Source organism: Pleurodeles waltl, chromosome 2_2, assembly GCF_031143425.1.
Source record: "Pleurodeles waltl isolate 20211129_DDA chromosome 2_2, aPleWal1.hap1.20221129, whole genome shotgun sequence".
NCBI lineage: Eukaryota > Metazoa > Chordata > Amphibia > Caudata > Salamandridae > Pleurodeles > Pleurodeles waltl.
The window spans coordinates 710,309,886-710,336,443 of record NC_090439.1 but is presented as its reverse complement, the minus strand read 5'-3'; positions in this window follow the sequence as shown (position 1 = coordinate 710,336,443).

Sequence of the window (26,558 nt, the reverse complement as noted above, 5' to 3'; positions counted from 1 at the left end):
ATGACCCCCAAAGTGTCCAGAAACACCAGATTCAGCTACACTCAGTTCAACTACTTCCATATGTACGGTTTCACGCCGCACAAACTATACAGGATTCATGGGATGGGGAACAAAGCATGCCCTAAATTTAAAGTGCCCCATGCTGACTTCCTGCATGAGACCTGGGCTTGCCCCTAAATTGTGCAAGCTAGAGTGAACTTTTCACCACAGTGACCTCCTACAGATGGAAATATGCTTATTAGGCTTATACGCTCTCCCAGGATCAGCAAGAGTTACAATAAAGTTCTTAACCTAGACCTGGTTCTAGCCAAAAGAGGGATTGCAATGCACTGGAGATCACCTGGGGGTCCACCACACTTCAGGTGGAAGAGGGAAGTTGAAAGCTGGCAGAAGAAACAGCTGTCAGAGATTTAACATGCAGGAAACTGTGTACCCACTCAAAAGCAGATGATTGGAGAGCTGCTATGGTGACCTTCCTGAGGCTAGAAGAAGCTGAACCTATAACACCATACTCGCTATGGGGGTCAGCATAGGTACCCTAGGGGTACAGTGGAGTGTGTGACATTTGTAACATAAATGTGGGTCTGAAGGCAGCGTACTCTTTAAATTTGAGCCTGGTAAATGTTAATGAATAATGTTTGCTGAATCTTTATGACATTGTGGGGACACTACAGACACGGGAAGCTACAGATTCCTGACTACTTAGGTGGCAGGTTGACATGCAGAAGGATAACAACTATGAGCAGTCAACCATGTTATTAAACCCTTTATGATTTTTCCCATATGGTGTACTACATGTGATGCTAATCTGAATATGTTTGGGCCCATGGTTCTAAAGTTTAAAAATCAATATACTCCTGCTAACCAATGGCAAAGTGTGTGTTCTCTCCCTAAACATAGTAAAATTGGCATGCACCTAATTGGCACATCTAATTTACTTATGGGTCGCTAGAATACGGTACTACATGCACCTAGGGCTTCTAAATTAAATACTACCAGGGGGCTGAGGCTTTATTTATGCCATCCTCTTAAGTAGCACTGTTAAACATATTTTCATGGCTGCCCTTGCAATCTGTGGGAACTTATTATGCTTAGTATCAGTTTGGGAGCAGCTAGAAAGATGATTCAAAAACTCATTTTAATAGTAATATAAAATCCACCTTGATGGTAAAGTGTGGTTTTATATTACCATTTTGAAGACAACACTTTTAGAAAGTTGTCATTTTCCTGCATAAGCCAAATGTGCCTTTCTGCCAGTGCCCAATGTCACCTGACTGTTAAAAGGCTCAAAGGCTCCCCTGCTGGGAGATGTGGATTGCTCCTGGACAGTGGACAAAAGGCTTGGGTGTGGAGAGGTGTTTTTCTTCCTTCGGCAGGATAGCCTAGGTGGGGGGGGGCTGTGCCAAGCCTCTTTCTGAGCTTCATAGGGGGCCTACCATGTCAATGCCACATATAGTACATACCTAGGCCTATCACCCTTTGTCTTTATCAGAGTTGCTTCAAACTCAGTTGAGCTGCCCTAGAACTGGTTTGGAGTGATCACAAGGGAGGGTTTCCTCATTTTGATACTTACACTTTGTAGTGGGCACAGTGAGCTCTGACCAAGGGAAGAAGCATTCAATCATGTTTGTTATAGGGAAAGAGAGGTACTGTTAGATAGCTTACCTTAAAACACACAGGAAATGTACCTCCTGAGAATACTCCTGGACACACGAAGAATCAGAAGGACTGTCCTGTTATCTGAAAAGCCTAAAGGAAGACCGGACCTGCCTGCCTTGAACCCAGGAACCTACAAACAAAGTCACTAAATGAACCTGTGCTTAACCCTCTTGTAGCTTGGCACAAAAGCAATCAGCCCTAACTTAGAGGAAATGTGTAAAATATTTATGCAGCACTTAAACAGTAAAAAGTGAAAACACAACACAAGAAAAAATCCACACCAATTTAGAAAAATAGAGTATATTTGAATAAATTATTTGCAACCAAAACGACAAAAGCCCTATTGTTAGAAATTGGGTCTTTGGTTGGCAGTCAGGTTACCCCCTGTCCAAGCTGGGACCCTCACTCTAGTCAGGGTAAAGGAGAATTACCCTCCGCTAACCCCTGCTCACCCCCCTTGGTAGCTTGGCATGAGCAGTAGGCTTAACTTCAGAGTGCTAGGTGTAAGTATTTGTACCCACACACACAGTAACTTAACAAAAACACTACAAAATGATGCAACACAGGTTTAGAAAAATAGAAAATATTTATCTAAAAAAACAAGACCAAAATGACAAAAATCCATGTGCTGGCAGAGAGAAGTCTTTGCTGTCCCTGAGACTTCAAACAACAGGAGGCAAGCTCTAAATCAAGCCCTTGGCGATCTTCACAAGATGGAAGGCACACAAAGTCCAGTCTTTGTCCTCTAGCACAGGCAGAAGCAGAAACTGTAGGATAGCTCCGCAAAGCACAGTCACAGGCAGGGAAGCTCTTCTTCCCCAGCTCTTCAGCTCTTCTCCAGGAAGAGGTTCCTCTTGGTTTCCAGAAGCGTTCCAAAGTCTGCGGTTTTGGGTGCCCTTCTTATACCCAGTTTGCCCAAAGGAAAGTCTACCTTGTTTGTGAAATCCTGCCTTGCCCAGGCCAGGCCCCAGACACACACCAGGGGGTTGGAGACTGCATTGTGTGAGGGCAGGCACAGCCCTTTCAGGTGTGAGTGACCACTCCTCCCCTCCCTCTAGCACAGATGGCTCATCAGGAAATGCAGACTACACCCTGGCTCCCTTTGTGTCACTGTCTAGTGAGAGGTGCAACCACCCCAAATGTCAAACTGACCCAGACAGGGAATCCACAAACAGGTAGAGACACAGAAATGGTTTAAGCAAGAAAATGCTCACTTTCTAAAAGTGGCATTTTCAAACACACAATCTTGAAATCAACTGTATTATAAGATGTATTCTTAAAGTGTGAGCTCAGAGACCCCAAACTCCAAATGTCTATTTGTTCCCAAAGGGAATCTAGACCTTAATCATATTTAAAGGTAGCCACCATGTTAACCTATGAGAGGGACAGGCCTTGCAACAGTGAAAAACGTATTTAGCAGTATTTCACTGTCAGGACATATACAACACATTACTATGGTGGTCATTACAACCCTGGCGGACGGTGTTAAAGATGCGGTAATACCGAAAACAGTCAGACGGACAAAAAAAGGGAATTATGACCCTGGCGGAAACCGCCAACAAAGACAGCCACTTTAACACACCGCCCGCCACGGCGGTACAGACAAGCAGCGCGGCGGTCACCGCCAACAGACAGGCGGGAGACAATGTACCGCCCACAGTATCACAACAGGCCAATCCGCCACCTTTTCCGGGGCGGATTCACCGTAGATAAAAACACGGTGGAAACAGCTTTTGCTATGGGAAAACGCTCACCTTCTACACATCCCACGAGGAACAACGACTCCATGGAGCCGGAACTCCAAATACTACCTGCCCTTGTCTTTCTGCTCCTTCACGACCAACAGCGACGTAGGCGCAGAAGATACCGGTGAGTACTGCACCTATGACACGGGGGAGGGGGGAGGCAAAAGTTAGGGGGAAACCCACCAAACACCCCCACCCTCACATATCTCAACATACACACCAATGCAGTCACAAAAAGAACAGTAACAACCCACAATCCCCCCGGAAGAATGCAAAGACAATGCGAATTTCAAGCAAACATTATAATGTGCCAATATACATGTCATACAAAAATATACAAATATATGTATTCCAAAATCACTCATATTTACATAAATAATCCGAGAAGTATTGCAGATATGTACACAACAATGTCCGTGCACAAACAGTCCAAAAATGCATGGGCGACACCCACAATAGATACCTGACCAAAATCCGAGAGAACACTGCCGGGGCATCAGATAGAAACACTACAGGCACCTCAGGGGGAAGGGAAGGGGGGCACCTCAGCCAGATGAATGCAAAGCCAGATCCACAACGGGGCTCCATACCCATTGATGTATCCTGGGGAGTGCAAAGCCATAGTCTCTCAAGTCTCTACAGTGGGTGGGTTGCCCACTGTACCATCCTGGGGAGTGCAAAGCCACAGTCTCTCAAGTCTCTACAGTGGGTGGCTTGCCCACTGTACTATCCTGGGGAGTGCAAAGCCACAGTCTCTCAAGTCTCTACAGTGGGTGGCTTGCCCACTGTACCATCCTGTTGAGTGCAAAGCCACAGTCTCTCAAGTCTCTACAGTGGGTGGCTTGCCCACTGTACCATCCTGGGGAGTGCAAAGCCACAGTCTCTCAAGTCTCTACAGTGGGTGGCTTGCCCACTGTTCAATCCTGGGGAGTGCAAAGCCACAGTCTCTCAAGTCTCTACAGTGGGTGGCTTGCCCACTGTTCAATCCTGGGGAGTGCAAAGCCACAGTCTCTCAAGTCGATGCAGGTCCATACTGGTACTGGGGGGTGACTGGTGCCCAGACTGGATGAGTCTCCCCGTGAAAGGTAGTGTCCTGTCACTGTCCCAGTTGCACATGGGATAAGGATGCCTGATGTGGTGGCCCATTCATTCCTACCCGGTGCATTGCCCTGTTCAGCGATGCTTTGCCACGGCGTCTCTGGACTGTTCAGCGGTGCTTTGCCATGGCGGTCTTTGCCCTGTTCAGCGGTGCTTTGCCATGGCGGTTCTGGACTGTTCAGCGGTGCTTTGCCATGGCGGTCTTTGCCCTGTTCAGTGGTGCTTTGCCATGGCGGTTCTGGACTGTTCAGCGGTGCTTTACCATGGCGGTCTTTGCCCTGTTAAGCGGTGCTTTGCCATGGCGGGTCTGGACTGTTCAGCAGTGCTTTGCCATGGCAGTCTTTGCCCTGTTCAGCGGTGCTTTGCCATGGCGGTTCTGGACTGTTCAGCAGTGCTTTGCCATGGCGGTCTTTGCCCTGTTCAGCGGTGCTTTGCCTTTGAGGTTCAGGACTGTTCAGCGGTGCTTTGCCATGGCGGTTCTGGACTGTTCAGCGGTGCTTTGCCATGGCGGTCTTTGCCCTGTTAAGCGGTGCTTTGCCATGGCGGTTCTGGACTGTTCAGCAGTGCTTTGCCATGGCGGTCTTTGCCCTGTTCAGCGGTGCTTTGCCATGGCGGTCTTTGCCCTGTTCAGCGGTGCTTTGCCATGGCGGTTCTGGACTGTTCAGCGGTGCTTTGCCATGACGGTCTTTGCCCTGTTCAGCAGTGCTTTGCCATTGAGGTTCAGGACTGTTCAGCGGTGCTTTGCCATGGCGGTTCTGGACTGTTCAGCGGTGCTTTGCCATGGCCGTCTTTGCCCTGTTCAGCGGTGCTTTGCCATGGCGGTTCTGGACTGTTCAGCGGTGCTTTGCCATGGCGGTCTTTGCCATGTTCAGCGGTGCTTTGCCATGGCGGTCTTTGCCCTGTTCAGCGGTGCTTTGCCATGGCGATCTTTGCCCTGTTCAGCGGTGCTTTGCCATGGCGCTTCTGATACGGACATTGGTGTGTGGCATGACGATCTCCATACTGGACATTGGTGTGTGGCATGACGATCTCCACACTGGACATTGGTGTGTGGCATGACGTTCCATCATTGCCCAGCGGGGCTGTGGCATCCTGGCCCCGCCTGGGCTGTGTCTTGTGCGGTGGTCTCTGGACCAGTGACGAAACTTGGGCCCTCCTGGGCTGTGTCTTGTGCGGTGGTCTCTGGACCAGTGACGAAACTTGGGCCCTCCTGGGCTGTGTCTTGTGCGGTGGTCTCTGGACCAGTGACGAAACTTGGGCCCTCCTGGGCTGTGTCTCTGGTGGTGGTCTCTGGACCAGTGACGAAACTTGGGCCCTCCTGGGCTGTGTCTCGTGCGGTGGTCTCTGGACCAGTGACGAAACTTGGGCCCTCCTGGGCTGTGTCTCGTGCGGTGGTCTTTGGACCAGTGACAATACTTGGGCCCTCCTGGGCTGTGTCTTGTGCGGTGGTCTTTGGACCAGTGACAATACTTGGGCCCTCCTGGGCTGTGTCTTGTGCGGTGGTCTCTGGACCAGTGACGATACTTGGGCCCTCCTGGGCACTGACTCTGGCGGTGGTCTCAGGACCAATTACGATACTTGGGCCCTCCTGGGTACTGACTCTGGCGGTGGGCTCTGGACCCATTACGATACTTGGGCCCTCCTGGGCACTGACTCTGGCGGTGGGCTCTGGACCAGTGACGACAGTGCTGGCGGTTGTGTCTGGACCGCCGGAAATTATGGCGCACTTCTCCGCCGTGACACTCACAACAGGCTGGGCAGACTTCCTTGGGACCTTCCCCACCTTTTTTGGAGTTACAGCTGACTCACCAATCGCCTTCGATCCCATTTCACTTGTTGTCCCACCAGGAGTCTTGACACGGTCCCGTCGTCCACTTTCCAATTTCGGAGCCTTTACAGGGGGTGGGCTGCCAGTGCCTTGGCTCCGGGTCCTACTGCCTGCCCTGGTGGACGGTGCACTCCAAAAACCTGGAACACGCACCACTGGTACTGGTGGCTTTTTGGCTGAGGCGCTACGACGGGACTGATGAATTGGAGGGGGGGGGCAAAAAGGTCAATTTGACAGAGGGACAGTTTCTGACGAACACTGGGATGGGTAGCTGGAGGGGGTCTGGGAGTGGAGGAAGAGGAGGTGGTTGTAGGAGGTGTCACTTTAGCTGTTTTGGGTGCAGGTGCAGGTACTGGAGGCTGTCGTGAGGTGGATGGATGTTGGGTGAGTGATTGCCGGTGTTTGGGTACTTTGGGAGGGGGCGTCACAGACACACTGGGAGAGGACACAGGGGACGTGTAAATGGCAGTGGAGGTGGTAAGTGCAGGTGAGCGGCGTGTGGTGCTGGGTGTCCTGGTGCGAGTCATAGTGCCTGTAGATTTGGTGCACGCAGGTGTGTGTGTAGACGAGACTGGGAGGGAGGAGGGAGAAGAGGAGGAGGGGGACACAGTGGAGACAGTGGATGTTGCTGTGTCTGTATGGGTGTGATGCTTGTGTGAGTGCCTGTGGGATGTGTGGTGCCTATGTTTGCCTGAGCTACTTTTGGGTGTTGACTTGTGTGCATGCTGGTCTGTAGGTGTGCTTGGGATGGGCTGGGGTACAGGGGATTGGGTCTGGGTGGAGGAAGTTGGAGGGGGGAGGCTGGACACAGGGACAATTGCTGCCATCAGTGCTGAGGCCAGAGATTGCAGAATTCGCTGAAGGACAGCCTGACCAGAATGAATGCCCTCCAGGAATGCATTACCGTGTTGCAACGCCCTTTCTACACCCTGGATGGCATTCACAATGGTAGACTGCCCAACAGTGAGTGACCTGAGGAGGTCAATGGCCTCCTCACTGAGGGCAGCAGGGGTGACTGGGGCAGGGCCTGAGGTGCCTGGGGCGAAGGTGATGCCCACCCTCCTGGGTGAGCGGGCACGGGCCGAACGCTGAGGGGCTGCTCGGAGGGCGGTGCTGGTAGGGGGGGTGGTGGCTGTACCTGTAGAAGTGGGGCGCACAGATGGTGCCGCCACCACAGGGCCGCTCACATCGGCGGACGAGTCTGTGTTGCTGGTTGGTGATCCGGTGGCCGACGTGAAGCTCCCCTCGCCCTCCGACCCACTGGTTTATTCAGAGTCTGTGGTGTGGCCCTCCATGGCCATGTGGGATGCAGCTCCCTCGTGCTCCGGTGCCACTGTACCTCCGCCTGTTGATGCTGATGTACAAAAGTACAGGGAGAGCAGGAAAAGGGGGGGAGACAGAACAAAGAGAGTTTTAGTGCATGGCATACCGCTACCGTTGGCGGACAAGACAGACGCAGCAGCCCCATGCACAATGCCACGCTCCTGCCCCCTGCACATGCAATTTCTGGGATATGGCATACATGGCATTGGTGGAAATCTGCGCACATGGATGCCACAGGGGCAACTATACCTCAACTTGATAATTTACTGAGATGGGGTAGAGTGCCACATGGCCTACATTACGGGGGGCCTTGCCTACCTAACTCGCCCTGGCCTAGGGACACCCAGAGCCCACCTCCCCCACCCAGACACCTCCACTGCACGCAAAGTCCGCAGAATGAGAGTGTACTCACCCCCTAGTGTCTGCTGTGATGTCCTTAAGCGCCCATCCAACTCCGGGTAGGCCACCACCAGGATCCGGAACATCAGGGGGGTCATGGTACGATGGGCACCCCTCCCACTTTGGGAGGCCATCCCCAGCTGAGCCTCCGCCGTCTTCTTGCTGCAGCGGCGAATGTCCTCCCATCTCTTACGGCAGTGGGTGCCCTGTCTCTGGTGGGCCCCCAGGGTCTGGACCTCCTTGGCGATGGCATGCCAAATGTCCCTCTTCTGGTGGGCGCTGACCTACATGACATGCACAAGGAAAGAGGAACAGTCATTACCAACTGCACCATCAATGTGAGTGGCCCCCTCCCTACTCTGACCATGTGGCCCATTTATTCCCATGCTTTACTGTAGTATGACTTCTGCCCCCTTCCCTCTTCCACCCAGCCCTGTTCACCCAGGCCTAGCCCCTACAACGTGCTCCCTGTGTACTAACCTGTTGGTCTGGAGGACCGTAGAGTAGCATGTACTGGGGGAGGACCCCATCCACAAGTTTCTCCAACTCTTGTGCAGTGAAGGCAGGGGCCCTTTCCCCAGTCGCTTCCAGACCGAGGTCACAGCAGCACTAGCAGTGTAGGTCCTCTCCTGTCGAAGGTCAGGTACCTAGTGATTGAACAGATAGAAAATGGTGGTGACGTCCGCGGCGGTGACGTCCGGGGCGGGGCGCATCATCACCGCCGGCGCACCTGTTCATTGGCTCCTGGGACCCATAGGGTCCAATGTTAACCAATGCAGCAATGCGCCGCGGTCTACGACCGCCTACCGCGACGGTGTGCAACGCCAGCGCTGTTACCCCACAATCCCATTGTCCCAGTTTAGAGGTCAGGCAGCCGCCATTTCAGGGGCCCACATGGATTCATTTTCAACTGCGTCACACATACTGAGGCCTACACTCAACACACATACAGGAAGGGTTTTGTGTCTGGTGTAGTCTTGTGTGTTACTGTGAGTACATACCTGGAGGAATAGTGACTGGTTCTTCGCTGTTGTCCTTCTTAGGCACCGTCAGCTGGGACATATGAGAAGATGGCGGAATCCTCCGGTGTACCGACCGCTGGTGGACCTGTTGACAATGGAAGAGAGACATTTAATCATGACCTACCGGTTTGACCGTGCTACAATCCAGGAACTATGTACCCAGTTGGAGCCAGACCTGATGTCACCAATCCGCCATCCGACTGGAATCCCCCCTCAAGTACAGGTGCTGTCAGTGCTCCATTTCCTTGCAAGTGGGTCATTTCAAACAACAGTGGCCATGGCATCAGGGATGTCCCAGCCTATGTTTTCCAACGTGTTGTCCAGAGTGTTGTCTGCCCTGCTGAAACACGTAAGGAGATACATCATATTCCCTCAGGTGGAGGATTTGCCTACAGTGAAAGGTGACTTCTATGCCCTTGGACATATCCCCAACGTCATAGGTGCCATTGATGGGACCCATGTAGCTCTGGTCCCCCCGCAGGACTGAACAGGTGTACAGGAACAGGAAGAGTTATCATTCAATGATTGTCCAGATGGTATGTTTGGCAGACCAGTACATCTCGCAGGTAAATGCTATGTTCCCTGGCTCAGTGCATGACGCCTACATCCTGCGGAATAGCAGCATCCCTGATATGATGGGTGAACTCTAGAGGCACCGTGTATGGCTATTGGGGGACTCTGGTTACCCCAACCTTTCCTGGCTATTGACCCCAGTGAGGAATCCCAGGACCAGGGCAGAGGAACGCTACAATGAGGCCCATGGGCAGACTAGGAGGGTTATCGAACGCACCTTCAGCCTTCTTAAGGCCAGGTTCAGGTGCCTCCATATGACAGGTGGGTCCCTATTCTACTCACCGAAGAAGGTGTGCGACATCATCATCGCCTGCTCCATGCTCCATAACTTGGCATTGCGACGCCAGGTGCCTTTTCTGCAGGAGGATGATCCAGATGACGGTGTAGTGGCAGCTGTGGAGTCTGTGGAGCCTGTGGACAGTGATGAGGATGAAGCTGAGGAAGACGAAAACAACAACAGGGAGTCAGTCATACAGCAATATTTCCAGTGACACACAGGTGAGAACATTTTCATTTTTGCCATTACATTCACTTTCACACATCTACCTCTATCCTGTACCTACATTTCACTCACTATTTGTTAATTGAGTTGTACCCTTCCATTTCAGTTTCACAAGTGTGGTAACCTACGTGTCAACTGTTTGCATCCTTGAAGGGCTTGTGATGTGTGACATAGGTATGTTAGCCTTCCAATGGGTAACCCATTATGAAACTGTAATTTATAATACAGATTTACAAATCATAGACTGACTCCATTTGTTTTTAGTGTTTCAAGGGTGTTTATTTAAGTGATCAAAAAATGAAGGGGGGTTGTAAACTGGTGATGGGTGATGTTGGAGGAATGTCCATGGCAGAGTCCAGTCTATTAGTCTCACAGGTACATTGCACATCTGGCCATTGGAAGTGGAGCTAGGTCAGTTCCGATTTGGACAGGGTATCAAAGTGGGACAGTGGGGGGACAATCAGGGTAGTCTTATTTCCTGGCGGGGGTCTTGCCATCTTGCTCTGTCCTGTTCCTGGATCTCAGGGCCCGCTTGCGTGGTGGTTGTCCGTCTGCAGGGGATGGGGTGCTGGTGTGTTGGTCCTGTGGCGGGGCGTCCTGTCCACTAGCGCCGGCGTAGGTGGTGGGCATTTCATCGTCCTGGCTCGTGTCAGGAGCCCCTTGGAGTGCCACGGTGTCCCTCAAGGTCTTTTGAATGTCCGTCAGCACCCCTACGATGGTGCCCAGGGCGGAGCCGATGGTCCTGAACTCCTCCCTGAACCCCAAATATTGTTCCTCCTGCAGACGCAGGGTCTCCTGCAACTTGTCCAGGACCGTCGCCATCGTCTCCTGGGAGTGGTGGTATGCTCCCATGATGGAGGAGAGGGCCTCGTTGAGAGTTGGTTCCCTTGGCCTGTCCTCCCTCTGTCGCACAGCAGCCCTCCCAGTTCCCCTGTGTTCCTGTGCCTCCGTCCCCTGGACCGTGTGCCCACTACCACTGCCCCCAGGTCCCTGTTGTTGTTGGGGTGGTGGGTTCGCCTGGGTGCCCTGTAGTGGTGGACACACCGCTGATTGACCTGTATTGGGTAGGGAGGTTTGGGCCCGCTGGGTGGGTGCTGTGCTGGTGTTACCAGAGGGTATAAGCTTGGTGTTGGGCTGTGGCTGGGCAAGGGGAACCGACTGTCCTGAGACCCACGATGGTCCGGGCTGGTCATCAAGATCCAGTGGGGCAGAGCTGCTGTCGTCACTGTGGGCCTCTTCTGGGGGTGGAGTGGTGTTGTCTGGACCCTCTGGTGTGGTGACGTTCCTTCGGGTTCCTGCGGGGGTATAAGTACATGTATTGCATGTGTGTGTTTCATGGAGTGCAATGGTTGGGTGTTCGTGAACCCCAGTGCAGGCATTCCTGTGTGTGGGCTTGTGTGCTGATGGTTGGGGGGTGTTGTGAGTCTGTGCAGTGGGCATGCTTTGGTGATGGGTGTCCATGCTTAGTTATGTCATGCAGTTCTTGGGGTTGGGATGGGTGGTTGGTGTCATGGGTAGTTAGGTGAGGATTTGGGGTGATAGGGGAGGGTGTGATGGTGGGGGTGTGTGATATCATGCAGGTAGGGTGGGGGTTATGATGGTTAAGATTAGACTTACCAGTGTCCGTTCCTCCAACGACTGCTCCGAGGCCCTCAGGATGCAAGATGGACAAGACTTGCTCCTCCCATGTTGTTAGTTGTGGTGGAGGAGGTGGGGGTCCGCCGCCAGTCCGCTGTACCGCGATGTGGTGCCTGGATACCGTGGAACGCATCTTCCCCCGTAGGTCGTTCCACCTCTTCCTGATGTCCTCCCTATTTCTTGGGTGCTGTCCCACAGCGTTGACCCTATCCACTATTCTTTGCCATAGCTCCATCTTCCTGGCTATGGATGTGTGCTGTACCTGTGAGCCAAATAGCTGTGGCTCTACCCGGATGATTTCCTCCACCATGACCCTGAGCTCCTCCTCGGAGAAGCGGGGGTGTCTTTGGCGTGACATGGGGTGGTGTAGGTGATGTGTGGGGTGGTGTACGTGTTGATGAGTGTGGTGAGTGTAGTGGTATGTGGTGTTTTGTGCTTGGATGTTGCGTGGATGATGGTGTTGTGTGCCTCTGTGTGATGGGGTTGTCTATTCTGTGCTGTCTCTCTGGCCTTCTCTCTGAATTTTTGGTTGTAGGGGTTTGTGGGTGATGTGGCTGTGTGTTTTATATAGTATTGGGTGTGTGGGAGTGGTGTGTGTATGTGTATCAGGTGTGTGTATTTGTAATTGTCCAATGTGGCGGTGTTTTGGAGATGTGTGTGTATTTTGAGCGCGGCGGTGTGTACCGCCAATGGTATACCGCAGTTGAAAGACCGCCACGTGGATTCGTGGGTCGTAATGGCATGGGCGTGTTTCTGTTGGCGTGGAGTTGGAGGATGTGTTTCCGCCAGTTTCTCGCTGACCTTTGGTGTGGCGGTATTGTGTGGGTGTCTGAATTTCTGCGGATTCCGTGATATGTGTCATTATAGCTGTGGCGGTCTACCGCGGCCGTGGCGGTGTATTGGCGGTCTTCTGCACGGCTGTAAGCGCCTTATACCGCCAATGTTGTAATGACCCCCTATATGTCCTACCTGAACCATACACTTCACCCTGCCCTTGGGGCTACCTAGGGCGTACCTTAGGGGTGCCTTACATGTAAGAAAAGGGAAGGTTTAGGCCTGGCAAGTGGGTACACTTGCCAAGTCAAATTTACAGTTTAAAACTACACACACAGACACTGCAGTGGCAGGTCTGAGCCATGTTTATAGAGCTACTAATGTGGGTGGTACAACCAGTTCTGCAGGCCCACTAGTAGCATTTGATTTACAGGCCCTGGACACCTCTAGTGCACTGTCCTAGGGACTTACCAGTAAATCAAATATGCCAATCATGAATGAATCAATTACATACACATTTTCTATAGGAGCACTTGCACTTTAGCACTGGTTAGCAGTGGGAAAGTGCCCAGAGTAACAAAAACAGCAACATCAGAGTCCAGCACACATCAACAACCTGGGAAACAGAGGCAAAAAGTTAAGGGAGACCACACCAAGGATAAAAAGTCTAACACCTATCATTAGAACTGAAGATATGCAATTTTGGAGATTTAGATAAAAGTAGTGCCAAAAGGCGCAGAGTGCCATTTCAAGGTGTACTAGATCAGAACAAAGTGACATGTTCAGGCCAACTGTAGGCCCAATTCACAAAAGTAAACTTAGACCAAAAGTCTAAACTTAGATCAAATGTATAAACTTACTACAAGTAAAGTTAGACTTTGGCCCTCATTATGAACACTGTGGTAAACACTGCCGACCGCCGTGGCGACGGTGAACAGAAGTCCGCCATTGGCGGTGAACAGAAACCTGCCATATAATTATTCCAAAATCTGATTCTGACAAAAATCACCATTCCATCATTCTCCGCCAGGACATTGTCAGCAGAAAAGCTGGACCTCCCACCACGCCACCGCCGAGCACACCAACACCCTGCCCTCCAAATCACCTTGGCGGTCAGTGGAAGTCGAACGACCATTGGGGGTGCAGACCGCCACGGGCGGCAAGTGCACCCAACAGTAAGAAGTGCACACATTGGATAAGTTAGAAACCCACACACCTGACACACATCCACAACACCATAAAACACTCACAGACGCACCCCACAATCCTTTGCAACGAAAGTAGGCCAATGAAGATAGAGATCACCAGAAGCAGACACCGAACGCCACAATCCACTATACTTACACTCAACCACAGAAGAGCACCCTCAATGAGATCCACACCAGACACCATTCACAACACTCACCATGGCACCCCCCAAACACCCACGCTTCACAGAAAGGGAGCTAAGGACCATGGTGGACGAGATCCTGAAGGTCGAGCCACAACTATTCGGGGCTCAGGTGCAGCACACACCCATCGCCAGGAAGATGGAGTTATGGCAGACAATAGTCAACAGGGTCAATACAGTGGGACACCATCCACGCACCAGGGACGACATCCGCAAGAGATAGAACGACCTGCGGGGGAAGGTCAGGGCTTTGGTATCTAGGCACCACATTGCAGTCCAAAAGACTGGGGGAGGACCTCCACCAACACCACCCGACTACACTGACTGGGAGGAAAAGGTACTGGCCATCCTGCACCCTGAGGGCCTCACTGGACTAACTGGAGGAATGGACTCGGGTAAGTCGTCTACATTTACCCCATATCCATCACACCTGTAATGCATGCACCACCCCACCCCTCCAACACCCACCAGCACCACTACCACACCCAGCCCACAGCCACTGAATCCACTCCCCCTGCATGCCCACAAACCCACTAACAGGCCCACATCCCTCCCCCTGTGCACAGCCACCCAACCCTGCAAGGAAACACAAAGGCCTATAACACCCACAATGCACCTCCACATCCTAAGCTAAAAGCAATGCTAACCCCACTAGAGCATTCTGCATGGTCCCAAAGTGTGTAAGCTGCGCAAACCTGCCCAGGCCCCTGCCCCCCATCCGACCGTGCTAATGTAACAGGCATGTCAATTTCCCCCAAGAGGTACCACCACCCATGCCAACCTGATGGACAGGGCAAGGAGTGGCAGTGTCCCCCAGGGAGACAGAGGCACCTCACAGGACACTGGGGATGGAACCCTGGACAGTGATGATCAGGCTGGCCCCTCACACAGTCCAGCAGCCCCACCCAAGATACCACTGACACCCCTACCACCCAGCCAATAATATCAGCCCAGGGCAACCGTCCCCACACCTGTGTATCCAGGCCACAGACTGGTGGAACTGGTGGAGGCCACAGACACCCCCTACCAACAGGCAGGAAGACGATGGCCCCAGTACAAGTGGTACCGCCAGACCTGTGCAGGGGACACAGGCCCAGGGGGCTAAGCCCAGTGGGAGGGCATCAGTGGCCCAGGGGGGAGGCCACAGGATGGATGCTGCAGCCCAGGACGTGATCTCTGTGGTCCTGGGAGCCTACTACCATACCCAGGACAGATTGGCCCAGATAGTATCCACCCTGGAGCAGAGTCAGAGAATGCAGCAAGCACACCACCAAGAGGCCATGGAGCAGTGGAAACTGCACAATGCCACAATGGCCAGCATACCAGGTGCGCTGCTGCAGCTTGTCCAAACACAGCCTGAGGCCCACACAGAACAGGAAGCCCCCACTACAGCAGAGGATACAGACCGAACAACAAGAGCATTAGCAGCAACTTCACATGTACCACCCTCTGATGAAATACTGGGGACATCCATCTCCTCCCCTACAGGACAACAACAGGCGCCCAAACAGACCCTCAGGCCAAGATATGGGACAGGAACACCTGCCAAGAACAAGGCCCTCTCTAAGAAGTGACTCTGCAAAAAACTGTCCACCAACTATCCCACTCAATCAACCACCAAACAGTGCTACCAATAATTAAAAACTCATGTAAGCATGGATGTACCTAACAATACTGACAACAATGCTGCCACCATGTTGCCATTTTGGATAACCACTATTGACCTACTACCATCACTGTAATTTGCACGATTTTATCCCTGCACCAAATAAAACACATATCACACCTGTTACAATGTCCTCTGTCATTATGTGTGAACAAAGTGAAGTATGGATGCAACTGGTTGATAACTCCTTTATGTGTACCTGCGTAGCATGAAAAGCACCACTCGCCTTACATGTTGTTGTGCCTAAATATGTTTAGAAAAAATACGCTAAATTGTAAGCTGTCCTATGCAGACCTGGACACAGTAGCAATTAGTATCAATCCAACCCTGCCCCCTAGATGACAAGGCACACTGACAGTATGATGCACAGGCACCAATCTCATCCAATTGTCCCACATAGTTACTGGATGTAGAGTTTTATCAGTTGGTTCCTAGAATTTACATCTTCCCCTGTCTCATCATCACCACCACTCTCGTCCTCTCTCTGAGGAAGCTGGTCTGGATATACAGCACCCTCCTCCTCCAAGAAGGGGATAGAATTTCTCACAGCCACGTTGTGCAACATGCAGCAGGCCACCACTATTCTACACACCTTTTCAGGTCCATAGGCTAAGGAACCGCCAGAGATATGTAGACAACAAAATCTAGCCTTCAGGAGACCCATTGTGTGCTCTATCACCCTCCTAGTACGTCCATGGGTCTCATTGTAATTCCTCTCTGCATCTGTTCCAAGATTCCTCACTGGTGTCAGGAGCCAACGCAAGTTGTATAGCCAGAATCACCTAGAAAAAGGTGCACAACACAACGTAAAATGACAAGCCTCAGAGGCAGACAGCCTGGCTGTCTGCTAGGTGGCAATAAGTGACAGAAATTCCTACCTATGATACACCCTCTGTCATCTTGTAGTTGTTCCATCTTGTGTGGCACACTATTGTTCCTCAGCACAAATGAATCATGGACTGAACCAGGGAACATGGCATTCACATGTGTGATGTACTGGTCTGCAGTTCACACCAATTGAATGTTCATGGAGTGAAAGTTCTTCCGGTTTCTGTACACCTGTACACTGACTCTTGGGGGGATGATAGCTATGTGGGTGCCATCAATGGCACCTATCACATGAGGTATGTTGGCAAAGGCATAGAAGTCTGACTTGGTGGCAGGGAGGTCAGTACTTTGGGGAAACCTCACATAGAACTGCAGGTGTCGTACACATGCATTCAGGAATCTTGGGCCAGATGTATCAAAAGTTTTTGCATTCGCAAACGGTGCGAATCGCAAAATTCGGCCGTTTGGGAGTGCAAAAACGTGGTCTGTGATGTGATGAAAGGCATTCGCAGACCAAAAAGAAGAAATCGCAAAAATTGCGATTTTTTGTGTTGCAACCTGGTTTTGCGAGTCTCATTTTGCGATTCGGTATTTCCAGTAGGAAATTGCGAAGCGCAAAATGCGATTCGCAAAATCCAAGTCGCAAATAGATGCAATAAAAAATCGCAAATTGCGATTTTTCGCAGAATGGCATTTTGCACAAGCAAAATACCACTAAGTGAAACCAGGTGGTAACCAGGTGCAACCTATATAAAGAGTTCCAGAATGCCTCAGACACTTTTCCACAATGGCTGCACTCTACGTAATGGCGAGGAGGATGAGGATCTTGGCAGGTTTGAGGAGAGGGAAGAGGAGACAGGAGCGCCTTTTCAGAGTGCGCATTACACTTTTTGACCTGACAGAGGAGGAAGTATATGAGAGGTGTAGGTTGAACTCAGCCATGATACTTGATCTGATAGCTGAGCTACAACCCATACTGCAGCGCAGAACACTAAGGACTCACAGCATACCCACCCATGTGCAGGTATTATGCTCCCTCCACCTACTCGCCTCAGGGAGCTATCAAGGGGTCATAGCAGCAGCTGGAGGGGTTTCACAGAGTACCCTCTCCAGATTTTTCAATGCATTTATCAACGCCATGCTAATCAAACTCCAACAGTACATCAGATTCCCCCACACCCCACAGGAAATACAGCAGACAAAAATAGAGTTTTACCAGATAGCACAGTTCCCCCACATCCTAGGTGCCATAGATGGCACACATGTGGCAATATGTCCACCATCAGCCACAGAGTAAGTGTACCGAAACCGGAAATACCAACATTCCATGAATATTCAGGTGATAAGCAATGCCTCCTATATCATAACAGATCTCGTGGCCAGGTACCCAGGGAGCACACATGACTTGTACATCTTTCGCCACAGCGGCATTCACACAAGACTGCTAGCTGGGGAGTTTGGTGAAGGATATCTACTAGGTATTTTCCCTCTGTACACTGGTGCATTTATCCAGTAGTGACGTCTGATGGCTCACTTACTCATTGTACCCTCTGTTCCTTCCAGGAAACAGTGCCTACGCATTGCGCACCTACATGATGACGCCCTACCTCAATCCCACAACACCAGCAGAACGGAGATACAATACAGCACACAGGGCAACCCGCAACGTGGTGGAGCGCACATTTGGCCTGCTGAAGAGTCGCTTCCGTTGCCTCCACAAAAGTGGAGGGACACTACATTACAGTACAGAGACCACATGTAGAATAGTGGCTACTTGTGCAATCTTGCACAATATAGCTACAACCAGGGGCATACCTATAGAAATCAGTGACAATGAATCAGATGAGGATGACGATCCCATACCACCTCTACAGCCAGCAGAAAGGACCAGTGCAGCAGAGGGAAGGCAAAGGCGTGCCGACATCACACACAACCATTTCAGACGTGAGTATTAATGACACAAATCCACTGACAACTGTACCTGTAGTGCTGTATATTTATTACCTTACGTCAGGTAATCAATGATTGAGAAATAAATGAAACAGGTGATGTCACAAACGGAAAAAAAATATTGACCAGAGTCATGCACTATTCCCTCATAGTGGCAACAGCAGTGTAATGGCGGCAAGAGTCACTTTTTTATCCCACGCACACCACTCGGGTGCCCAGTTAAGTCACTGGCACCTCTATTTTCACCTTCAGTGGCAGTGCTGTGCCTGGCACTGCGCCGTCTGGTGTCTGCTGCTGGTACGGCAACACTGCTGAGGCTTGAACTGTCCTCAGTGTCCCCCAAGGCTACCTCACTTGGAGTGGCAGATCTTTGTCCCATTATGTGTTCTATCACATTTGTGATTTGAACTAGTCCCTGGATAACGTCCCTGCTGCTATGTGAAGCCTCCACTTGCGCCGCCACTGCGCGACGGGCGATCAATGCAGTGGAGTTAGCCATCCTGTTGGAGGACCTGCAGTAGCTGCCAAACATTGTCCGGAATCTGTGTTCCTGTCTGCGCCGGCTAACCCTCTCATGGCGCAGCTCCTGGCAGAGGTCACAGACAGCACTTGTTAGGTCCCTGGTGTCCTCTGAAGCCTGCACCTGTCCCTCACGCAGCTGTATGATATTGCCATTGAGTGCGTCCAGTTGGCGATGCAGGCCCATCATGTTTCTGTTGTGTACTCGCAGGTTTCTGTCTAAACTGAGGATGTGCTCATTTTGCATACGCTGCTGCTGCAACATAGCAGCTTCAAGGCCCCCGAATAAGGACGGACCCTCACCTGCCTCATGATGTTGTGCCCGGGACTCTGTCGCAATCCTGCGTGGTGCTGTTGTTGGCTGACCCCTGCCCTCCAAACTCTGGCTGCGCCTGTCTGGTGCTGACGGTGTGCTTGGCCCTTCCAAGTGCTCATCAGAGTCGCCGCTGAACTCTGACAGTGGCAGTGCCCTGGGCCTGCATCGGACAGTGGACATGTGGAGGGACCCACTGGTGTTTGTATCCGAGGGCTGATGGGTGTCCGTCTCTCCTACACATGTATTTTGTGTGGCTGCTGGGCCTAGCACACCTGCAACAACAATATGCAGCATGTCAGTTCTGTATGTTACATTATCTGTCAGAAAATGGCAATAAAGGTACAGGTACTGCTCTACACGGTGTTGTGTGTGTTGTGTTACCTTGGGTGTCACTATACTTCATTACATTGTTATGCTACTGTCTGTACTAGTTTGTGGACTGCCACTCCCATAATGCATTGTTGTGCTGCTTCTAAGATGTGGACTGGGCTACTTCACACACTGCTTCACATTACATGCTAATTCCTAAGGGGCTTTTGTGCATGCACATATAGGGTTCCGAAACATCATTGCACTTACCTTGGCTGGTACTCGGTGTGCCAGAGGTGTCGATGTCTGTGACACCAGTCACAGCTTCAGGGAGGAGTGTAGATTCCACCAGGTCCTCCAATGGTGTTGATGGTGCTTCTGTAGGTGGTCCGCCACCTATACCCCTGGCCTCTGCAAGTCTCCTTGCCACCATCTCCTTTGCACAGGAGCGCAGGTCGTACAACCTTTTTTGGATTTCTTCGATGGAGCGCTGTGCCACTCCAATGGCGCAGATTTTGGATTGTATGTCCAGCCATAATCTCCTCTTTTCACTCTCAGGCACCTGGAGTGAGCTTTTTCCGAACAGGCGGTCATGGCTCCTCACCACCTTCTCAGTCAGGACCTCCAGTTCCTGTTCACTGAATTTAAGCTTGCCCTTCTTTTCAGCCTTCTCCTGTCCTTGGCCTGGGGTCTCCATCCTGGCTCAGGTGTGCTGGCTCCTTCTGAGTGCTGCTCTGTGTGGCTGGGCTGCTCTCTCTCTCAGGATGCTGGTTTGGGTGTGGCACTTGAAACTGCCTGGGATGACTCATTTCCTGCTGGTGATGTCATCAGGCTCCTCCAGGTGAACAATCTCAAACTTTCTCACATTTTGCGATTTTTTACCGAACCGCAAAAAAAATCGCAATTTGCGAGAATGCAAATTGCGATTTGGTAAATGGGCCTCGCAAACCACAAATAGCGATTTTAAAGAAATCGCTAATTCCGAATTGCAATTTTGTTACATGGCCAATTGCGACTCTGAAATAGCGATTTCTTAAAAATCGCTATTTGCAATTCGCAAGCTCATGTTTTCATACATATGGCCCCTTGTTAGTATAATGCTAAACATTGGCTGTGAAAAACCAGCACCCACGCCCACTGTCACTTGGGACTGCAGGTGTCGTACAAATGCATTCAGGAATCTTGTCAGTATAATGCTAAACATTGGCTGTGAAAAACCAGCACCCATGCCCACTGTCACTTGAAATTAGCCCGTGGCCATGAAATGGAGTGCAGAAAGCACCTGCACTTCAGAAGGGATGGAATGCTGATTACGATTTGCCGGAGTCAGTGCAGGATCCAGTAATACACAAAGTTCAAGAATAGTTGCACCGGTGAGTCTGTAATTGATAATGATGTTACGCTCCACCATGGTCCGCAAATCCACAAGTGGTCTGTACACCGATGGGGCCCTTCCTCGCCACAAGGGTCTGTCTCTAGGAGGAGTTGGAAACACATATGAGGAACACACACATACACATCGGCACACATTGTCAGTCATTGAGCACTGCTGGCATGATTGTCATCGACACAAATGCATAGTGTGTATGACATAACAGAAACTTGACCACAATGATAGATCAGGGCTTGTCAGGTGAGGTAATGTTAATTGTCACATGCCTATGGGTGTTTGGGGAACAGAAGGGCCTGCATTGTGCAGATGGGAGTTTTATAAATGCGTAGTTTTTGCCAAAATGTCTGCCCCCATGTAATCCAGAACTGTCGTTGTGGAAGTGATCTCATACCGCCAGCGGTTGACGTAACAGCGTAAGGCGGTGTTTACTGCCGGGCGCAAATTCATTTGTTAACATGGATGTCAATGGGGAATCCTAGCGTATTATGATTGCCGCCAGCAGTGATGGTGCACACCGCCGCTGTGCGTACGCGAACTCGTCACTCCAACTTCACTTGACTCCCTGATCTCATGCAAGCAGGTACTCCACTGAGTGTACTGCTGTGTCCTGCCTCTGGTCATGGAAGTGGAACGTGTTGCAGGGGGAAGGGCTCGGCCTTTACCCAAGAGGAATTGGAGAGGCTCGTGGATGCGGTCCTGGCCCTGTACGCCAAGCCCTACAGACGGCCAGAGGTACAGGTGAGTAGGAGGATTGGGGGCCATGGATGTGTGTAATGGTTGGTGTTGGCAGCATACATGTGTGCACCTCTGACACTGGATGGGCCAGGGTTACTGACATGCTCCGTATGTATGTGCCATTAGTCGGTTTGTACTGTCCGTCTCATAGAGGACGTATAGCCAGCTGTATATATCTGGCCAGTGCCTGACCTCTGTGTTACATTTATGTGTGTCCCTTTTACGTAAGCGCCCACCAGAAGAGGGCACTTTGGCATGCCATCGCTAAGGAGGTGTGGACCCTGGGGGTCTACAACCGGCAGAGCACCCTCTGCAGGAAGAGGTGGGAGGACCTGAGGCGCTGGGCTCAAAAAATCTGCGAGGCCCAGCTGGGGAAGTCCTCCCAACGGGGAAGGGGTGCCCGTCGGGCACTGACCCCCCTTATGCAATGCATCCTGGCGATGGCGTACCCAGACCTGGATAGGCGCTTGAAGGCTGCACAGCAGTCTCAAGGGGGTGAGTACACATACCATATTTTTGACCCTTGATGGATGTGTGTTTTTGCATTTGGGTTTATGCTGCTTATTTGCAGGGACTCTGTCCGATGTCCATCTACATTGTGGCCCCCGTGGGGGGTAGGGGTGTTTTGGTCAGGTCTACCACACGTCGGGTCCTTAAGTTTTTTGGGGAATGGCTGTAGAGCAGGGTTCTGTGCACTAGTCAGGGGCATTGCCATGGGTATAGCGATAGGTGCTGCCTGTTGGGGGTCTTCTGGGTGGGTGTATGGATGAACCACTTTGTTAACTCCATTCGGCTATTTACAATTGTCTCTGCTTTTCTGTCTCCCGATCCCTGTTCTCTTGTGTTGTCTGTGTACATCAGCATCATCTAGCGAAGGAGCTAAGGCACCGGCAAGTGGGGATGCAGTGGCCCACGGATCCTCCGAGGCAGAGTCTACCGACGCCAAGGGGACCAGTGGGTTGGAGGGCGAGGGAAGTATCACGGGGAGGCAACTACCACTGGAGGTAGTGACTCCGATACCTCCTACAATGGGGGCTCCCTGGCGGTGGCGGACCCTAGTGGGCCCTACCCTACTGTGTCATCTTCTGCCACCCCCATACCATCACCACCCTCCCATTTGCTCCCCACCGAGTTGCCCGTGCCCGCTCATCCAGAAGGGTGGGCGTCTCCTTTGCCCCAGGCACCTCTCCCCTGCCCGAGTCAGCCCTTTTGCCATCACGGAGGAGGCTATTGACCTTTTGAGAACCATCTCTGTAGGGCAGACAACCATTGTTAATGCCATCCAGGGGTTAGCATCACAGATGCAGCAGACCAATGCCTATCTGGATGGCATTCACGGTGCTGTGTCTGGCCTACAGAGATCATTTCAAGCTCTGGCCTCCTTTTGTACGGCAGCCAGTGTCTGTGGTCATTCTGTCCCCCCTCCAACCTCCTCTACCCCTTCCAGCACCCCACTTCCTTCACCCTTCCAAAGCACACATTCTGACACGCAGGCACACACCTCAACACACAAGAAGCACACTGCAAAACACAAGCACCACACCTCCCACCACAAGTATTCACACAGCCAACATACACATGCACAAACAGCAACATCCACTTCCCCCAGTGTGCCCACCTCTTCTGCCTCCCTGTCTGTCCCCTCTACATACACACCCCCAGGCACTGCACCTTCATTCACTGCTGCTGACCCTATTCCTGCAGTCACCACAGTAGCAGACATCCATACATGCACCCCAGACACCACACCTGCACTCACCACAACTACTTTAGTTGACACATGCAGCACACTCACCAGACTTGCAGACACCCAGACAACATACATTCACACTGGCAGCCTGTCTTGTCCCACTGTGTCCACCCCCCTCCTCTCAAAACACTCAAACATACCAAAACACCCACCCATCACACATCCACCACACCTCAGCATACTGTCCAGTCACCTGCACCCACAACACGCACACCTACACCACTTTCTACCACTCCCTCTACCTCCACTCCCACGCCTTCCTCCAGGCCCAACCCAATTGCACCAAAGAAACTTTTCCTCTCCTGTGCTGACCTATTCTAACCCACTGGCCCACCCTCGTCCCTAAACATGCACACCTCCTTGCCCTATCCACTCCTTCCACATCACAGCCCACCCCCGTCCGCCCATCACATTCCCATGCCCCTTCCCCAGAGAGGAAGAAGCCCCGTGCTGAGCATATTCCATCTGGCTCCACCCAGTCCAAGCACACTCCCCCACCTTCCAAGGCCAAACCCAATCCCCCTCCACCTTCCGAATGAAAATCTAAGCCCCACCCCCGTTGTAAATCCCCACCCCCACCACCCCCTACCCCTGATCCATGAGGTGCCTGGATGCCCCATTGTTGCCCCTATGAGATGGAGTACCGTAGCACTTGTGGGAGTCAGGTTGGGGCCATTGTGACCAATGGGACTTCTTGCACTATGGACTGGCCATTGGCCTTATATCCACTTCGTTTGGTCAGAGAGCAGAATTAAAAGTTAATGTGTGGCCTGTGTTTTTGGCGGCACACTCTGGATCCCTGGTCTCTCGTTTCATTGTTTGTGGGTGTGGGGCACATGTATGTACTTTGGGCAGGTTGGATTTGCCTTGTGTCGGGTAAGTCCCTCTTGCTGTGGGGTGTATGGTGTGTGCTGCTATGAAGGGTTGTGGGATAGTTGCAGGGAGGGTGGAGTGGGTGGGTCCATAACTGTGGCCTTTCTTGCCTTGTTTTGTAGGTTGGGTACTTACCGTCGTTGTCTTCGTCAACCGTCTCGTTCGTGGCACTATATGGCAAGGAGAAGTGCTGGCATGATCTGCAGCTCTCTATCCATGTCTGCTTCGGCGTGTTGTGTTAGCCTTTGGTGAGTGTTTCCTTATACTTGGTTAGTTTCTGCCTGGCTTTGTGTGGCGGTGGTTCCCGCCCCGGAACTGACGGCGGTCTAGTGGATCATTATTTGTTGGGCGGGTAGGGCCTTTCAGTCGGCCTGTGGGTGGGCTCTGCCGTCATTGCCGGCACTCCTCTGCTGGCGGTGGGTGGTTTTCAGGATGCCTGTGTTTCAGTTGGTTCATTATTTGGTGGTCCGGACCGCACGTCTGTTGGCGGGTTTTACCGCCGCTGCTGGCGGTGCGGTGTTTACCGCCGTGTTCATAATGAGGGCCTTTATGTCTAAACTTGGACTTTTGGTCTAAACTTAGACTTTCAGTCTAAGTTTACCTTTGTGAATGGGGCCTATTGATGTAGCCCAGGCCGGGCAGAGGACCAGGCTGGCCCGCTGAGGATTGTACCTTATGTTATTAATGAGCGGTCTGCGTGGCATTGCTTTTCAAGTCTTTGCATCGTCTGGTGTCAGCCCTGATGAAGCTATGTGGTGAGGGTTTGTGGGTCTTTGCCTTGATCTGCATTGGTTCTGATGAGCTGTGTGGCAAGGTTTTGTGGTGATTTTCATCGCTGGGAGCTGTGTAGATGAGCTGGCAGCTGTGAGGCAAAGCTTAGTGGGGCTTTGCATCACTCTGCATTGATTCCGATGAGACTGGCAGCTGTGCAGCAAGGGTTTGCAGGCTTCATATTGTTCGGCGTTGGTTCAGATGAAACTTTCAGCTGGACAATAAGACTTTGCGGGGCTATGCATTACTTTGCACTGGATTTGGTAGAACCTTTGGTTAGGCCTGAAGGAGTTCTCTCTAATGCCAGCCACTGGCCCAAGACCTGGGCAGCACTTGGGGATCAGGAACTCGCTCACACACAGGCTAGCAGAGCTCAGGCAGGTGTATTTGCAGGCCCAGTGCAGCAGGATAGCTGGTCAGTTGCAAGGAGGTCTCTGGATCTTGTTGTGTCCCTGTAGCTCAGAACAGGAGGTCAGTTAGCTGACCCTTGGAATCACTCACGTAGCCTGCAAAGAATGGAGCAGGACCAGTTTTCTTCCTCACCTCAGGCAGCAGGGTAATCCATCTGTAGTATTCACAGGTCCAGGAGTGCACTGAGGAGTGAGTCTGAGGGTCATATTTTTGTACTGATGGCAGCTTTGAAGGGAAAGAAACGTCACACGTTTTACCCCCACAGAAGTATTTGGAACTTTGTGCCTCCTTGCCCTCGACCCAGTTGGTCTGGGAGAACAATAGGCTTGTGTGAAGTTCCTTGTGTGTGAGCTGAGGCTGGGTCTTTGGAATTCAAGCAGGGCTCTGCACAGCTCTGCCTCTACATCTTGCTTGCACAGCCCATCCTGCCAATGCCAAGCTTCTCTACTGTGTAGCAGTCTGGGAGGAATACACAAAGGCCAATTGGCAACTACACCTAGGCTTGTGACCCAGAAAACAAGCTGCCGGCACTAAACGGTTAGGACAAAATCATGCCAACTTTCTAAATGTGGCATATTCAGAATTATGACTTAAAATCTGACATTACCGTTTAAAGAGGGTTTTGAATTACATTTCTCCTTGCTCCCAAACAAAGGTTGCCACTTATTAAATGTAAAAAGAAAACCTAATGTTATTCTATGTGAGAGATAGGCTTCACAGTGGTAAAAAAAACAAATCTGGCAGTTTTTCTCTACCAGGACATGTAAACTTTAAAACATATGTTCAATTTTTTAAATACAATGCAGTTCACAGTACAGGCTATTTATGGCCTACCCTAGGAGTGACTTTTATGTATTAAAAGAGGAGTTTGAGGCCTGGCAAAGGGGTTATTTTGCCAAGTCGATTTGGCACTAGTAGCATTTAAATTACCAGCCCTGGGTAAATGGTATACCACTTTACCAGGGACTTGTATATTAAATAAATATGCCAATCAGGTGTAAGCCAATTTTACCATGTTTTAGGGAGGGATTATAGGCCCTTTAGCACTGGTTAGCTGTGGCAAAGTTGTGGAGTCCTACAACGCAA